General features: G+C 40.5%; 2 pseudogenes; both read right to left on the reverse strand.

Annotated features, from left to right (window-relative positions):
* Positions 1-374: 374 nt before the first annotated feature.
* Positions 375-493, reverse strand: LOC134942255 (5S ribosomal RNA; annotated as a pseudogene).
* Positions 494-7,922: 7,429 nt separating this feature from the next.
* Positions 7,923-8,041, reverse strand: LOC134940677 (5S ribosomal RNA; annotated as a pseudogene).
* Between the last annotated feature and the right edge of the window lie 5,430 nt (positions 8,042-13,471).

A 13,471-nucleotide genomic window follows, 5' to 3' on the forward strand; every position in this document is an offset into this window, starting at 1 on the left:
TTAATAATAATAAATAGGAGTATCAATTCCCCAAGTAATATAGATATTTAAGGTGACAGTGACACCCAAGATGAAAATATCAGAAAATCAATTTCAACATAACAGAAAAAATTCTGACATATGGCACATAGGCGTGTGATATAACAAATTAGACTATGAATTTAGTCCATTAACCAATGCCTATTGTGATAGTATATCCTGGTAAGGGTTAATCTGCTATTGCTAAGTTTCTGGTCAACATGTACAGTGAAAGGAAAACTCTAAGTGAGTCTGTAATCAGACAAACTAGATTGAAAAAAAGAGTATAGATGTGAAATCGGTAAGGGTCAAAGGTTTCTCCAACACTTCTGCTTTTCACATGGAGACAGAGGTATTTATTACTGTGCCTAATATTCCCTAGCAGTCTCCCATCTAGGTACTGATCAGGCTCCTCACTGCTTAGCTTCCAAGATCAGGCGAGATTGGGCGTAACCAGTGAGATATGGCAGTAATATCACATAGGTGTGAATGAGAGGGTGTATGGTTATTGAAAGAGTACTTCTACTGTCCATTAAGAGAGGTTAAAAATTCTTTGTGACCTTCTCTCAAAACATTACATGTGTGTTTGTCTGTGTACCATAATTTTATCATATTCGAATTAAAAGTTACGTTTTATTTCTTAAGCGTGCCCCAACACAGAGTCTCTCTTTTCTCTTTTGAAATATATAGTGTGATGGAAAGAAACAAATTGGGAAAGCCAAATTTTTCCAGTGTGGAAAATAGATGTGACCAGTGGACGAGAGTGGAAGCTTTTTCTGCATCTATCAAGTTTGGGGAGGAAGTCAAAAAATCAGATACAAAAGCTTGAGTGAGTGGAAGGACATTTTACGTATGTTGAGAATGGAGTACCTGCCTTTAATGAAGCCTGTCTGGTCCTGATGGATATTATGTGTGAGTAGGGGGTTAAGTCTTTCTGACAATATTTTTGTGAGCAGTTTGTAATCACAATTTAAGATAGATATTGGTCGATAAGACCCAGGTTGAGAAAGGATCTCTTCCCAGTTTTGGAAGGCCTTTAATGATAGCCGAATTGAAATATGGTGGTAGGGAATTATTCACTAGTATGAAGTTGAAGACAAAGACCAGTACAGGACCAACTCAGTCTTTAAACAGCCTATAAAAGTCTCCATCAGGACTAGGGGCTTAGGCTGGCTTAAGTGTAGAAATGGCTCGAGTGACTTCAGCCAGGGTTATAGGTAGCATAAGAGTAGTAACAGGGGTTGAAGGAAGCTGGTGGTATTGTAGATTGGCCCAAAAGACTATTTATAGAATCTGTAGTGAGGGACGAGGAAGTGCAAGGAGATGTAGGGGGTAGGATTGTTGGAGAGGAATATAAATCTGAGTAAAATTGCCTCATCAAGTGTGTGATTTGGTTATTAGATGAGGTGAAAGACCCATCTGGGAGTTTTAAAGGGTGGACCATCATCGGGGATCCGGTACTATTATATGTAGTGGTGAGAAGTTTACTGGTTTTAAAAATTTGTGATACTTAAAGTTGGCTGTAAATAAGAGTTTATCTGTCATGGATTGGAGGAGGTCATCAAAATGAGCTTTAGCGGTTTGTATGTAACCCTATTAGTTGGAGTGGGGTCAGAGATGTAATGAGAGTAAGCGTTTGTGAGAGAGTGTTAAAGAGCAATATAGGATCGCGAATCCTGTGTGCACAATTGATCTTCAAAGGTGAGAATTGATCCTCGAAGTACGGCTTTAGCTGACATCCAATAAAGAGGGGGATTGGAAGCCACAAGGTCACGATGAGTGTTATTGAAATCATTCCAAGCCTTGTATATGTATGACTTGAATTTAGAGGAGCCGTATAAGTGGGCAGAAAATCTCCAAGTTTTATATGGGGATTTCTCCACTTGTGTTCTTAGGGAGAAGCATACTAGAGCATGATCTGATAATATGATTGGTTTCATGGCTGAGTAAGAAACATGGGAAACATGGTGGGGGATAGCATAGTGTTGTCTATACATGAAAAGGTATTGGTGTGCTGCAGAAAGGCATGTGTATTCTTTCAGAGTAGGGTGTAAGGCATGCCATATATCAATTAATTGTAGAGACAATAAGAAGGGCTCTCCTATTCTGGGGAGGGTAGGCACAGTATCACAAGGGTGGGACCTATCTAATTTGGGGTGGGATATCAGGTTGAAGTCCCCACATACTGTAGAATCAATGCTTTGGCAGAGTGTGTGTGTGTGGGGAGGGCGGGGGGGGGGGGGGGGTAAGCAATCATATCAGTGACCTAAGATAGGACTTGGAATAAATGTTAGGGGCATAGATTGTGCAGATCGTATATGGAGAGTTGTATATACAGTCAGGTCCATAAATATTGGGACATCGACACAATTCTCATATTTTGGGCTCTATACACCACCACAATGGATTTGAAATGAAACAAACAAGATGTGCTTTAACTGCAGACTTTCCACTTTAGTTTAAAGGTATTTGCATCCAAGTCAGGTGAACGGTGTAGGAATTACAACCGTTTCTATATGTGCCTCCCACTTTTTAAGGGACCAAAAGTAATGGGACAATCGACTCAAAAGCTATTGCATGGACAGGAGTGGGCTATTCCCTCGTTATTTCATCATCAATTAAGCAGGTAAAAGGTCTGGCGTAGATTCCAGATGTGACATTGGCATTTGGAATCTGTTGCTGTCAACTCTCAATATGAGATCCAAAGAGCTGCCACTATCAGTGAAGCAAGCCATCATTAGGCTGAAAAATCAAAACAAACCCATCAGAGAGATAGCAAAAATATTAGGTGTGGCCAAATCAACTGTTTGGAACATTCTTAAAAAGAAAGAACGCACCGGAGAGCTCAGCAACACCAAAAGACCCTGAAGACCACGGAAAACAACTGTGGTGGATGACAGAAGAATAATTTCCCTGGTGAAGAAAAACCCCTTCACAACAGTTGCCCAGATCAAAAACACTCTCCAGGAGGTAGGTGTATATGTGTCAAAGTCAACAATCAAGAGAAGACTTCACAAGAGTGAATATAGAGGGTTCACCACAAGATGTAAACCATTGGTGAGCCACAAAAACAGGAAGACCAGATTGGAGTTTGCCAAACAACATCTAAAAAAGCCTTTACAGTTCAGGAACAACATCCTATGGACAGATGAGACAAAGATCAACTTGTACCAGAGTGATGGGAAGAGAAGAGTATGGAGAAGGAAAGGAACTGCTCATGATCCAAAACATACCACCTCATCAGTGAAGCATGGTGGTGTTAGTGTCATGGCATGGGCATGTATAACTGCCAATGGAACTAGTTCCCTTGTATTTATTGATAATGTGACTGCTGACAAAAGCAGCAGGATGAATTCTGAAGTGTTTCGGACATTATTATCTGCTCATATTCAGTCAAATGCTTCAGAACTCATTGGACGGTGCTTCACAGTGCAGATGGACAATGACTCGAAGCATACTGCGAAAGCAACCAAAGAGTTTTTTAAGGCAAACAAGTGGAATGTTATGCAATGGCCAAGTCAATCACCTGACCTGAATTCGATTGAGCATGCATTTAACTTGATGAAGACAAAACTGAAGGGAAAATGCCCCAAGAACAAGCAGGAACTAAAGACATTTGCAGTAGAGGCCTGGCAGAGCATCACCAGGGATGAAACCCAGCGTTCCAGACTTCAGGCTGTAATTGACTGCAAAGGATTAAAAAGTGAAAGTTTGATTTAGGATTGTTTAGTTGTCCCATTACTTTTGGTCCCTTAAAAAGTGGGAGGCACATATAGAAACCATTGTAATTCATACACCGTTCACCTGATTTGGATGTAAATACCCTCAAATTAAAGTGGAAAGTCTGCAGTTAAAGCACATCTTGTTTTTATTTCAAATCCATTGTGGTGGTGTATAGAGCCCAAAATATGAGAATTGTGTCGATGTCCCAGTATTTATGGACCTGAGTGTAGTTGCAAAGGCTATACATAATGTCCTTCAGGATCTGAGTAAATCGATATGACTTCTAGGAGGAGGGATTTGGAAGCTAATATGACCACGCCTCTGGATTTCATGTTGTAAGGAGCCGAGGCTACGACTCTCCACTTCAATATCTGAAGTTTAACAACCTCCGAGAGGAGTAAATGCGTCTCCTGTAAGCAAGCAATATCTAATTTCTATTTAGATAAATATAACAAAATCTTGCGCCTTTTCGCTGGTGAATGTAAGCCATCAACACTGAGAGAGCCCACTTTAAGTTCCATCATCGGAGATCATGGTGTGGTTATGTGATAGTAAGCTGGTAATGGACCAAATATATCAATAATATAATTGGGACAGGAGAGGGGGAAGAGAAAACACCCGGTAGACAGATGATTGGCCAGACAAAGACAAGGGGCACAAACTGTGACAGGGGGCATGATTAACATGCTGAATAGGAAATTGGGGAGTATCATCAAGTACTTCCGAATGTAGGTAAAAAATGAAAAATACAAAAGACATTGCAGTGTGTAGTCATAAGAATAAATTAGGAAATCCGGGGCATAACAGGTGCTCCTTGACCCTTAATATAATGACTATAAGAGGTCCCGAGGCGCAAACCCCAACCATAACAACAACTATAAGGCAGTGTAAATGGTCCTAATAATGAGGGCAACGATATAAAAAAAATTAAACAGTCCATCGCTCAATGGTGTATACTATGAGACACAGGCAGTAAATATAACAATCACAAGCTAGATAAAAGATACAGTAGGCAATATATGGCTCAATTAGAATTATGCTAAATATATGCAACTGTAGTGAAATATGGCATGTGCTGGTAACAAACCAGGTGAAAATCACATAACATTTTCATAGAAATACAGGTAACCTAAGGTAGTCAACAGCAGACTCCAATGGATGAGTAGTTGAGCAAAGAGGTGAGAGAATGTCACAGGGATTTTTTATTATTATTTTATTACCAGTGGCAGATGGAGAGAGGAGTTATCTAATAAATGACGGATTCAGACTTAAGATGTCGGGGGATCAGATATATTACCCTGGGCCTCAGAGTTGTCATCCCTGAAAAAAGCTAGAGCGTCATCTGGAGTGGAAAAATCATGAGAGTCAGCTGTGAAGATCCTAAGGTGTGTAGGATACATGAGGGCAAATTTCTTCTTAGCAGAAACCAAACGGGAACACATGTGAAAATGCTTTACGTGCCCTCATAAGTTCCACAGAAAAGTTTTGAAAAAGATGAATTCTCTTTCCCTCCATATGAGATCTTGATGCTTGCAAGATACCTTCCAGAAGGCAAGCTTGTGTAAGTAATTTAGGCAGCGGAACAATGTGGCTCTGGGACAAGTGTACTGTGGTCTAGGCGGGGGACCCACTCTGTGTACTCACTCATTTACGAGATCATTGCATTCCTCCTCAATGCCCAGGAGTTTGGGCAGGGAAACTGTGACAAAAGAAACTAAGGCTGGTCCTTTAATGGTTTCAGATAAGCCCACTACCCTGATGATATTCCTGCGTGAACTTTTCTCGATATCTTCGAGCTTGTTCCATAGCTGGTGATTTTCCCTCTGGAGCATTTTAACATCATACTAGGAATTAGACATGTCATGGCATAGAGAACCTATTCTGTTCTCGTTAGTGGACACTCTCATGGTGAGATGTTGCATTGCTGAGATATTATTTGAGACCGTCTTGGATAGTAATGGCGTCGTAGTGCTTTTAATTGCCTCCAATATGTCCCCATAGGTAACCAGAGAATCAGGAGAACAGTGTACCTGTGGTAAATCACAGGCATCCTGTGTGGCAGCTGCTCTCTTAGAAGCCATGGTTGTATGAGCTGAATCAGCGCCTGGCGCCATGTTGGAATCAGCACAGTGCTTCTTCTGTCTGGGCAGCTACGGCTTTCCGTAGGCTGGCGTTGACAGGAACTTGTCCATCAGGGGACATGGGAGGCTGGTAGTGAGGGTGCCCGGGAACAGGAGACAAATAAATGCCTTTAAAATGTATTACTGAGCAGGTCTCAGAGCGAAGCTGAATGCTCAGCCGGAACCGGAAGTATGTGCCACATTAGTTTTAGTAAGTGCTTTTGGTTGTGTCAATTTTGTTGTAGCAAGAGTAAAATTGGTTGCACTCTTGAACCAACCGGTGATCTTGCGACTGTCCGAAACGGTGTAACGTTATATATCTGCCATAAGATGTATAGGTCCAGATTTATCAAGCCTTGGAGAGTGATAAATTGCATGGTGATAAAGTACCAACCAATCACCTCCTGTCATTTTTCAAATACAGTCTGTAACATAGTAGTTAGGACTCGGAGCTGATTGACTGGTACTTTATTACCGTGCAAGTTATCACTGTCCAAGGCTTGACAAATATGGGCCATAGTTACAGGATTAATGTTACCTTATCGTACATTGCATCGTCCCATCTGGTGTGCAGAACATCAGATGGGAAGATGTGACCAGATAATTCATGAAACAATGAATTAGGGGTGCACACTATACAATGGCCATTGCGATCTATCGTGGGTGACAAGATTGGCCAATATATCTTATAGTAGGTACCCAGCTTCAGAAGAGAGCCCTGTACATATTAGTATTAAGTAAAAGATGGTGAACTTTCCACATAGGTGCTGATTTTGTACAGTCACAATGAGAAATGCAATGTGGGACTGGGCAAGCTGAAATCTACACAGCTTTATGTGCACAGCAGAGAGGTAGACTTTAGCAGCATTTTCCGTGTTATGTACAGACATATCCTGAAAGCCACATTAACGCTAATTGCAAGTTAATCAGCCCTATTGTGTTGTTCACATGCTAGTTCAATATAGAGCTCAGTGGAAAGGCAATGTCTTGAAAACTCTTATCTTGGAAATGCTTTATTTGAAAACAGACCCTGTCCTGAGTATGGAATGTGAAACCTGTTTTAAATCTCTATGAAAGTGAGGAAGCTGCAGAGGGAGGTACTGTTTGCTACAAGTGATGCTCCCTGCTTAATCCACATGGAGAACAGGTGAGTACCTAATCCCAGGGAGAAAAAGTGAATGGTTTCAAACTGGAACCTACATTGTGCAGCAGAAAGCAGTGAGTGTCTATGAATGTTGCAGTCCCAGTGAAAATACAATTGTTGGGCACTTTCTGATGACTGATCTGTGCTGTGTGAGACCCAGAGTATGACATTGGGTGAAACCTTATTATTGCAGAGCTCAGGTTCTCTAGTCCTAGATTCTAGCGCTTCATGGGAAATGGTGACGCCCACGTGTGAGTCAATGACACTCTGAGGATACAGCTATGGATCTCTGTTGTTTATAAATTCTGACCTTACTGCCTGCATATTGCATAAGATCTGTCAGACAAGGAGATGTATACCTGTATTCAGTTTCCAGCTGCTCAGTCTGTGCCCATTACAGCCTCAGTTTCATGATGTTAGCTGGTAGCAGGGGAGTAGTCAAATTACTGTCTCCTTCCTGTAAGCTTCAATCAGTTTGGCCAATTTACTCTGAGCTTTACCATTAACAAGGTATTGTTATTAACAGTGAAACAACAAGTATGGTCCTTTAAAGAGAACAAAGGACCAAAAAAGCAACTATAAGCCTTTTCCTGGGCACACTTGAAAAAATTGAAATGATGAATTTATTAAGACATAACTTTTATTAATGTATACTTTAAGAAAAAGCGAGAGCTGGCGTCAATAATTGGAGAACAAAGGTGTTCATAGGTACTAATGTACCTATCATAGGCAAGATAATAATTTAAGTGAGCGAAAATAAATAAAGCCTCATTCAAAAAAATGAATCATATATATCCTCTATGGTCAGAATTTTTTATGAGTGAGGTCACTACCTCGATATAGTCTACTAAATGCTGTAACCTGAGACCAAGTTGATACACTGGGTCCCAAAATGTTTTAGCTGCTGGAGAGTAAAATACCTACGGTACCTAGTATTCCCTGGTGGTTCCCCATCCAGGTACTGACCAGGCCCTGCAGTGCTTGGCTTCCAAGATCAGACGAGTTTGGGTATACTTAGTGCGGTCTGACCGTAGGTAGGTCCGTCTCCTAGGCGCACCGTCAACCGATTATGTTGGGACCCAGGAGGTCAATCACAGAATGAGTACCTGGCTATGTTTATATCAGAGAATGGGATAAGTACCAGTTTTTGTTAGTATCAGAGAATATTGATGCAATAAATTGCTAAATTGTTACTAAATGATCTAGTCAATGGTGATTTGAGGCAAAAATAATAACTGTGAGGTCTTGGGGTTGGAATTTCCAAGATCAAACTCTACCATAGTTTTGCTCTCAAATAATCTAAGCAACAGGAGGGCTTTGTAGCGCCCACAATAATCAGGACAATGGAAAATGCGTCTAAGGTACAAAAAACCCTAATTCTCTAATAATGATTTTGGCATTATAATTAGCAGTTACTGCCGTCCCTTGTGAGAGGGTTTCTCTGCCCCCCCCCCCTTGCCCAGCAATCATGCACCACAAGGAGATATTAAGCACAAAGTACATCACATTAATTTGAATTAATCAGCTTTCCCCTATTAGCTAGGGAAGTATATGGTGGACTTTATGGGAGAACACGGGGGAGCTGTGGTTTGGGCAAGGAGAACCCGTTTTTCTTACCCAACCTGTTCAGGAGACCCTCAGACCGGTGGACAGAGCAGGAATCGAGGAGTGAGGCGCCGGCGGCCGCGGTCCGTGCGACCGGAAGTTCGGGCGCCGGAACCGGAAGTGACGCGCGTTTCGCTCCGAGAGCTTGATCACATGGTCGCCTGCTCTCGGAGTTCCCCGCTGCCAGTACTTATGTAAGAGCGCAGCCTGTCAATTAGTGGGGGAGGTATGGAAAGCATCCAGGTTAAGTTGCATCACATGGGGTTGAAAGGTAATTCTCGGCAAGTTGGAACTGAATGATTAAGCAGTGTATCATTAAGGATATAACTAAATTATAGTCCAACTGATTTAATTAGGTGTGGAGAGCAAAGGATAGGGGTAATAAGCCCTATATTGAACCATAGTATATGTGTAAAAATAAATAGGAAAAATTAATAGGAAAAAATAAATTAAATGAGAACAAGGACTAAAAGAAGGTGAAGAATAATAAAAAAATGAAACAAAATTGGTTATGTATAATGAAAAATTATATAGAAGGGGATTGCAGGTTAAGAATACCCAAATGCATATCAGCTAGATGTCAATTAGGAGCAAGATATAACTAATTATATTAAATCCAGAGGAGTTGGGGAGGGGTGGAGGGGAGGGGAAAAAAAAGGGAGGGGGGTTGGGGGTTGTTTGGAGGGGAGAGAGGGAGGGGGGGAAAGGAGGAAGATGGGTATGAATTAAATAGTGAAGGTAGTTAATTAATAAGTAAAATAGTGGTTACAGGATTTTGGGAAGGTGTGGGGAAAGGAGTTAATGTGTGGGATGGGTAAGAGGTTGGGTCTTGATAAAATTGGATAACCTCAAAATAAGCATCCAATTTTATCAAGTCCCAACCTCTTACCCAGAGCGGGCCGAGCCGGAGTTGCGGAGGTGACTGACTAAACGCCGGCATCCAAATCAGTTGGAGCGGCGACTGGTAACGTTTCGTTTATCACCCTGTAATATCTACTCACGGCTACATTTACCCTGTCTCCCCCTCCCTCCCCCCACACCGCACACCAATGCCTGAGGACTACCATTAGGGATTTTCATATATATCCATATCCCTTTGCATGGTGGGAGGTGTGTGAGGGAAAGCAGGAGCGGGTCAGGCTGGAACTGGGGAGGTGATTGACTGACGCCGGCATCCAAATTGGCTGGAGCGGCGACTGGTAAAACTTTGTCCATCACCTTGAAATATCTACCCACGGCTGTATTTATAATGTTTCCCCCTCCTCCCCCCACACTGTACGTCAATAATTGAGGACCACTATTAGGGGTCATATATATCTATATCCCTGTGCATGACTTAATATTTAAATGCACCAACACATATTTCTAGCATCCTCACTAGTTTAGATTATCTTTTGTTGTCCTCACTCAATGCAGAAAAATGAAAGCATTAAAAACAAAAGGTGCATTTATTCCATCTAATATATATGTTGCATATTTATGAGATACTTTGTTAAATTTGATACATATGTTGCACATTATCTACATATATGTGGCTTACTCACTGCTGAACTGTTATAGGTTCAATATACCAACCAATGAAATTCTTTAATAAATCTACAGATTTTCTGCACCCCTGTGCTAGCAAAGGACATTGTTATATTTGATATTTATGCTGCACATTATCTACATACATGTGGTTCTCTCATTTAATATTGGTTTAATATATTAACCAATGCAAATTTGAAATGAATCTCACTGCACCCCTTGTTCTAGCAAAGGACAATAATTGTTGGAACTAATCAGCATAATAAGGTCTGATGATATAACCACTGCAGCATTGTGCTATGTAATGAACACAACTGATGAATTGTTGGAATTAATTAGTGTATCAAGATCTTATGACATACTCTCAGCAATAGTGTGCTATTTAATGTAGCCTACGTAATTATGCACACTTGGGATCACTTTATTGCTAAATTATTACAAGTTTAGGATTCTTTTCTGCCCCACTGCTGAATTGTCTTAAGTTTAGTACACTAACCAATTGAACCTGCAGATTTACTGCTGGAGAATTTTTCTGCAACATTGTTTCTTCTTATACTTTTATGTGAGAGATTAGAAACTTTCTGCTAGTAATTATTTATTATTCAAGGTGTTCTAGGTGCTTATGATCCTGTTAATCACCACAGATTGTGCTATCTCTGTCTGAATACTCCATTGGAATTACCAATATATGTTGATTGATTAACACTTAGGACATAATTTAACCAAAGTGTGTGAACCCCATTTGGTTCCCTGTATACAAAAATCAGCTTTAACTTTACTATTCCTGTGTATTTTGGTATAGGAAAATAAGAGGAGATCAGTTATACTAAATTCAGAATGTCTTTTGAATGAATTAGTTCAATCAACTCATACATCACTGACCATTCTCACATTCTACCTGAGCTGTATCTCTTTTCAGCACTCTCTCATCTGGTTGACAGCAGTGCTGGCAAGGGTTCTGCCCTTCTCAGCGTACACTTTTGCTGTCACAACAGAAAGCAGAAGTGTCCCTTTCTTTCTTCTGTCCTAATATAAAGTGGAAGTAGAATAACTAATCCTTTATCTATTCCATTTTAAACTGGTGGTGGCTCTCCTTTCCAACACTCTCTCATCTGGAAAAGCCTGGGGCCAATTTATCCAGTGACGTATAGCAGGCAGAGTACAGACAGCAGAAGTGGGTTCTCTCTTCCTTCATATGTCATCTTTACTATTCAAGGTCGTACTATCCTGAGAGTAGCCCGATCTTCTATCTCGGAAGCTGATAGGATAGACCTGGCTAGTACTTTGAAGGGGGACCACTTAGGAATACCAGGCACTGTGGATATCACCAAGATGATCACCTATATTTTCATTTGAAAAACACTGGTGGAGCAGTTCTATTCTGCTCACTCTCACTCATTAATTTATATTTCACCCTCCTTTCTTCTATTTTTGAATAATAAGATAGAAATTCTAAATAAATATTTTGGACCATATAGGTCGATATTTTAATGGAACATAATAAAAGCTAAGTTTTAGATCATCCATTATCACATCATCTCACTGTATATTGACTGAAATTATTACTATTTTCAAATAAGAGTGCTCCCGAAAAGGATTTCTTTTGTCTTTTCCTTTCTCTATTATGTATGGTCTCCTGAACAGGTTGGGTAATAAAAACGGGTTCTCCTTGCCCAAACCACAGCTCCCCCGTGTTCTCCCATAAAGTCCACCATATACTTCCCTAGCTAATAGGGGAAAGCTGATTAATTCAAATTAATGTGATGTACTTTGTGCTTAATATCTCCTTGTGGTGCATGATTGCTGGGCAAGGGGGGGGGGGGGACAGAGAGACCCTCTCAAAAGGGACGGCAGTAACTGCTAATTATAATGCCAAAATCATTATTAGAGAATTAGGGTTTTTTGTACCTTAGACGCATTTTCCATTGTCCTAATTATTGTGGGCGCTACAAAGCCCTCCTGTTGCTTAGATTATTTGAGAGCAAAACTATGGTAGAGTTTGATCTTGGAAATTCCAACCCCAAGACCTCACAGTTATTATTTTTGCCTCAAATCACCATTGACTAGATCATTTAGTAACAATTTAGCAATTTATTGCATCAATATTCTCTGATACTAACAAAAACTGGTAATTATCCCATTCTCTGATATAAACATAGCCTGGTACTCATTCTGTGATTGACCTCCTGCGTCCCAACATAATCGGTTGACGGTGCGCCTAGGAGACGGACCTACCTAAAGTCAGACCGCACTTAGTATGACCAAACTCGTCTGATCTTGGAAGCCAAGCACTGCAGGGCCTGGTCAGTACCTGGATGGGGAACCACCAGGGAATACTAGGTATCGTAGGTATTTTACTCTCCAGCAGCTAAAACATTTTGGGACCCAGTGCATCAACCTGGTCTCAGGTTACAGCATTTAGTAGACTATATCAAGGTAGTGACCTCACTCATACAAAATTCTGACCATAGAGGATATATATGATTCATTTTTTTGAATGAGGCTTTATTTATTTTCGCTCACTTAAATTATTATCTTGCCTATGATAGGTACATTAGTACCTATGAACACCTTTGTTCTCTAATTATTGACGCCAGCTCTCGCTTTTTCTTAAAGTATACATTAATAAAAGTTATGTCTTAATAAATTCATCATTTCAATTTTTTCAAGTGTGCCCAGGAAAAGGCTTATAGTTGCTTTTTTGGTCCTTTGTTCTCTTTAAAGGACCATACTTGTTGTTTCATAGTTGTCATAACTATCTTCCGGGAGCACCACCAACCATTTGCTGAACGCATCATTCTAGTAGGCTCTCAAGTTGGTTTAATAATAATATTTCTAACTTATGGAAAATAATTGTTATATCCTGTGCAGATTTATTTCTTTTTGTTAAGATTGTTATTAACAGAACAACTGCTCACTGGATGTTTTGTTGTGCACGAAAATCCCTGGTGATCTGCAGTTTCTGCTATTTTTGACACCTTTTCTGAAACCAACAATCATTCCACAGTTGCTTAGATAACCTTTCTTTCATTCCAATAGGGAACACTGGAGCTTACACTGGGTTAGTGAGGGGTTAGCTAGTGGGAGCTGGCACATCTTATTAAAAGAATGTGTGAGTCTCCTCCCCCTCTACTACCCACCTTTCCCCAGTTTGAAAAATGTGCCTTAGGGAGCTGGTCACATGGAGCTAGCTCCAGTTTGCTTTTAGGTATTTTTTTTTTTTTTTTATAGGTTTCACAGTTTCCCTGCTTTAGTACAGCAGGGATCCGGAGGCTGACATTATCAGCTGGGTTCCCAGGGCTCATTTAAAAGCCTCTGCGACACCCATACAATA

The sequence above is a fragment of the Pseudophryne corroboree genome, chromosome 1, assembly GCF_028390025.1.
Source record: "Pseudophryne corroboree isolate aPseCor3 chromosome 1, aPseCor3.hap2, whole genome shotgun sequence".
NCBI classification, from domain to species: Eukaryota; Metazoa; Chordata; class Amphibia; order Anura; family Myobatrachidae; genus Pseudophryne; species Pseudophryne corroboree.